This window comes from Prionailurus viverrinus, chromosome E2, assembly GCF_022837055.1.
Source record: "Prionailurus viverrinus isolate Anna chromosome E2, UM_Priviv_1.0, whole genome shotgun sequence".
Taxonomy (NCBI): domain Eukaryota; kingdom Metazoa; phylum Chordata; class Mammalia; order Carnivora; family Felidae; genus Prionailurus; species Prionailurus viverrinus.
This window is the reverse complement of record NC_062575.1, coordinates 32,622,093-32,627,529: the sequence shown is the minus strand read 5'-3', so window position 1 is coordinate 32,627,529 and position 5,437 is coordinate 32,622,093. Positions and strand designations below refer to the sequence as shown.

Here is a 5,437-nt window from a genome sequence, read left to right as displayed (position 1 = left end):
TAATTTGATCCCTCCCCACCAGTGCTCTGTTCAAGAAAGGGCTGAAATCAATCCGAGATAACTCAGTGTTGGGACTTTGTGGGGACAATTGGGAAATATAGGGTTATTAAGAGAGCCTCTCTCTTTGTGCTGGACTTGAGGTTGGTGGGAGTAGACCTGGAAACTATGGAGACTGCTACCTAATGATTTAAGGAGAGTTTAAGACTCTTTTGTCTTCCCTATACAGTAAACACAGTGGTTAGGTACATATACCTGATATCAAAATGTAGCTCAATTATGAGACTTTGATCACAACATTTTTACTAAGTAAAATGGAAATAATAAAAGTATATCCCCTACAGGGTTATTTCAAACATTTAATGAAGTAATGCATGTAAAGCAGTTCAACCAATGTTTGGCATGTTGTGAGTTCTGGCTAAATGGAAACAGTGATGAATAATTGACAATGGTTGTTCATGGCAAGCCAATGTCTTCTCCTTTCCTTTTATCTTTCATAGGACTGAGCTCATGGTAAGTGCTTAATAAATATACCAGCACCAACCAATGTATCAGGAATTAGCAGATTAATACCTGCTAACTCAATTTTCTATCCCATCACAATACTTGTTTTAATGTAAAGATTAGAGCTGGCTGACCAACTGTACCCTCACCATCTGCTGTCCCCACAACATAGCAGTACTGTCTCTCCCACATCTGTCTCTCCAGGGATTCTGTATCAAAAGCAATTTCCCATGAGACTGACATCCTTATAGCTGCACAGAATAAAAACTCCTTATCCACAGTAATGTAGAGACTCTTCCCTTCCTCCTCTAGTTTCCCAGTTTCCCCCTTGTCACTTTTTAAAAATAAACACAGTAGAACTTGGATTCGAGGAATAAAAGTTGTGAAGAACAGAACGTGAAAAAGTGTCAGATGACACTGGTATTAATATTGCGCTTCTGGAATCGTGTTAGGGTTTTTAAGCTGGTTGTGTAGTGAGAAATGCAGACAGATTAATAGCACCTTGCCCTCGCCGGCACAATAAGAACCATTCTGCCAGATTGCCAGAACCTCGAACAAGGGAGCTGTAAAGTGAGTTTTATCTGAAGGCTGCCACATTCAAAGAGATTTTCTTATTCCAAACTCTAATTGTCAACATCATCGGGAAAAAAACGGCCTGGGATTTACCACTGACTGTCTCATTCACCACAGCCTGGTTGGATCTTTTCAATCCACTTTGGTAATAGGTATGAGTATATCTCAAATGATATTTTTATTTGTAACACTGATCCTTGAGATATCATGGAATTTCTTTTTCTCCTAAACTACCCTGCCACTAATCTGTTTGCGGCAGTACTTAGTCCCATTTTTACTTCTCTCTGTCATGCCTTTATGATCCCAAGAGTGGTATTCTCAGCAGAGGGTGATTCAGCCACTCCCCAGGGGGACATTTGGCAGTAACAAGAAATGTTATCGACTATCACAACCTGAAGGAGAGTGAAGAGGTGCAGGCCAGTGCTATTGGCATCTAGTGGATAAAGGCCAGGGATGTTGCTAAACATCTTACAACATACAGGATGTTTTCTCTCCCCCAACAAAGCATCTGGCCTAAAATGTCAATAATGTCAAAGTTAGGAACCCTGATCTAGAAGCTGGAAAACAAGATCATATTTCCAAGATATCTTTGCAGCCAGAGTTCCACACATGCTCAATTGGAAAGCAGAAGTGAGATCCATGAGACCACAGCTGTAACGTCCTTTGGCAAACTCACTGGCAGTGGTGTTTCATTCTTCTGTGGAGTGGTTCTAGGTCTACCCTCTGACCCCTAGATCCCGAGTGGCAAGTGTTAGCAGCATCAAGGTTCCCACTGGAAGTATCCGATGGCTTATTTGCTCCTACTTGCATAGCATTCAATTTTGTTTCTCTGGCCCTCCTAGACATTCTTGTAAGTGACTTAATGGCCTATAATAAATCCTTTTCTGCTTAAACTAGTTAGAGTGCATTATTTGGTCTGCAATTAAGGATCCTAAGTAATACAGTAAGTGATTATAGGCAATCAATCTTCAAGAAGATGGGAATGTGAGATTGATTATAGTTTGAAATCAATGCAGATTTAGTTAGCATTAGAAGGTGGAACTCGTGTAGGCATTGGAGGACCAAGTGGCTGCTGCTATATGGGAAGTGGATCGGTATGGTGGATTAAAGATGGTCACAGATTTTTTTGTCACTCATCCATCTGTTCCTTCCCTTTCCCTTGAACATAGGCCATCCCTATTATTTGATTCAGTGAGTAGAGAAAGACAAAATTAATCCTTGTAACTAACTTCAGAGGCAGGGCTTCAGATCTGCGGTATCTGCTTTTATCACTTAGAATACTCCCTTTTGGGATTTAGCCGCCATGCTGTGGGGAAGCCCAAGCAGCCATGAGACAGACTACTGGGGAGTAGAACCAAGGTACCCTTAGCTGATAACCCCACCCAAATTTCCAACCAACATCCAGCATCAACTACCAGCCATTTTGGTTATCTGTCTGGAATGTCCCAGGTTCTGTTGTCCCTCTGGTGCTTGTCATCTTAGCAGTCACCACTAAATACAGTCAATCCACAAAACTGTGAGAGATAATGATTGGGTTATTATTTTAAGTCACTAAGTTTTGAAGTGGTTTGTTACACAGCAATAGATAACCAAAATAATTGGCTACTTCCAACTATATTGACAAGTTTAAAAAATAAAATGACAAGTTGAGGATTTAAATTCTCTACTCAAGACATAGCCAGGGAGTCAGTTTCTATAACTAACTTGAAAGAAAGTGGCTACAAAAATTAGATGCCGAGTCCAATTCTGTGGGATGCCCAAAATTCAACATAGATGGAATAAACAACCTGATTGGATCTCTTGTGTACAAGTTAGAGCACTGATTTGGAAAGAATAAGATGTTGAGAATAGAAATGGTTACATTTGAGAGAATTTGAATGATTCTGAGGACATCTAACCTCCCAAATCTGCCAACAGAAATTGATTGCCAGTGGAAGGAGCCCCTCTTTCTCTATCTGATGACGCTGGTCCTGTCCAGTAGAACAACCGAGAAAGACATCATCTAAGGTAGATATCATCACAGAAATACCAATTATTCCCCTGCCTGAATATACTACTTCTCAGAGGCTCCAAGCCTACAACTAGAGTCAGGGGCATCAACAAGCCCTTGGGGCATCAGTTACAGAATAACTGATAAAAGAGGGGGCACACTCAAAAAACTAAGAGATTTTGCAGCTGAATTTAGTGATATGAGTTTATTTACCAGAATGGGTTCACAACTCTCTTTTCCAGTTATTATGGCATGTGGCACCATGAGCAGCAAAGTCTCCCATGACACCCTGTATGAGGTGGTGAAGAAAGTCCTTCATGGGAACCAGTGCACGTGCCTAAAGTTTTTGGAGATGGTGGAGTTTCAGACCATCTTGAAGAACAATGACGCTCAGAAAGACAAATGCTTCTGGAGCACTGTCAGGCTTAAGTCCACTCCCCACCCCAAGTTCACCATCTGTGTTTTGGGGGACCAGCAGCACCGTGATGAAGCCAAGCCTGTGGATGTTCCCCACATGGAGACTGAAGAAACTCAACAAGAATAAAAAAAAATTAGTTAAGAAGCTGGCCAAGAAGTATGATGCCCTTCTGGCTTCAGGATCTCTGATTAAGGAGCTCCCACAAATCCTGGGCCCAGGCCTGGCAAGGTCCCTTCCTTGCTGACCCACAATGAGGACATGGTGGCCAAAGTGGATGAAGTGAAGTCCATGATCAAATTCCAGATGAAGAAGTTGCTGTGTCTGGCAGTGGCCGTTGGCCATGTGAAGATGACAGATGATGAGCTTGTGTACAACATCTACTTAGCTGTCAATTTCCTGGTGTCATTGCTCAAGAAGAATTGGTGGAAAGTCCAGGCTTTATACATCAAGAGCAGCACCATGGGAAAGCCCCAGTTCTTGTACTAAGCCACAACTTAATAAACCCTAGTGCTACCACTATTTGTCTGCCTCTGACTAGGGAGAGAGAGGTGTTTTGTGAGCTGACATTGCATGCCATAGCACTCTGCTGATGACTGCAGTTTCTGGCGCTCAGTGATGGATAATCATTTTCTCCACACTGCAAACCAGAAAGTGCCTTCTATCTTCAAAACTGCACAGTCTTATTTAGATCTCTTGGATACCTATAACATGTAACAGTAGGGTTGTTAACCAGGACTGAAGTTTTTCTGGTAACCCTGAGAGGGACAGATATGGACTAGGATTCCAGCTTCAATTGTTCCCACTGCTTACTAGTGGAAAGAGGGGTAAGATCTTCACATTGAAGACATTTACTCAGCCCTTGGCAGCGTGCCTAACCTGTGCCTTGAAGTTGCTTCCCTTTATGCCATGGATTCTTTCCGTACGCTTTTTGTTTGGTTTTATCCCTCTAAGTTGTGAGTTTGGGCTCTTGGTCTGTAGGGATCACAAGGAATATTCCAGATGGAGATTGGGTTCCTAGATTCTTCAGATGGGAGTGGCCCACAACCCTGAGAAATTGAACTAGTGTTTGCCTATCTGACCCCCACATTGAATATACTAAGTTCAGGGTAGTAATTTACTGTGTGAGATGTTTAGGAAAACACAAGTCAGAGACACGTACGATATTGTAATCCATTGTCCCTATTTTCTAAGGGAGCTTACCAAATGGGTAAAACCAGGTTGTGGAAACTTCTAGGCCTTTTGCTCCGCAGGTAGGCTCTGCTCACTTCCTGACCTGAGGCACTTCCCTGTTGGAGTTCTTGCCTCTGGCACCAAGTACTGGAAAGCTGGTTTTTGGTGCGGTAGGAAATATCTGTGATTTAACCTTTTGACTTGAATCTTCTTGATTTAACTTTGGTAAGGTAACCAATTCATCTCTCCATCGTTTAATACAGATGAAAGTCTACTCCAAACCATAAATTAAAATGTTGCACTTTCTCAAAACAAGCTTGAACCATGAAGAAGAATACAAGGTTTTCACCAGAAACAAATAAGTAAATAAATAAATAAATTTTAAAAAATAATAAATGAAATAAATGGGCTCACTCAGGCATCTGGGAGTGGTTCTAAATGGCTGACAGAACTCTTGACTCAGTGGTGGCCTACTGACTTTGTAAATAAAGTCAATAGTCATGTAATTCCTTAATACAATATAAGGAGAAAAAAAGGTAAGGAGCAAAGAATGCTGGAGTAAATTTGTTGTAATTCATCCACTCACCCACCTTTGAGAGTGTTCAAAAAACACTCCCTTACCAAAGCATTGAGAAATACTTTGATGAGAAGGATGACAGAATCTTTGAAAATCACTGTAGTGGCTGTACTCTAAGCTAGAAGTGAAAATGCAAGACGCTGCCACTGAGAAGGGCTTTCTGATCTGAGTGGTGTTGATAGGCTGGCACAAACACCAGAGGCAAAGG

The 5,437-nt window shown here is 41.6% G+C and overlaps 1 pseudogene; it reads left to right on the top strand.

The window, feature by feature from the left end:
• Positions 1-3,326: 3,326 nt before the first annotated feature.
• On the top strand, positions 3,327-3,968 carry LOC125153278 (60S ribosomal protein L10a-like; annotated as a pseudogene).
• Positions 3,969-5,437: the final 1,469 nt, after the last annotated feature.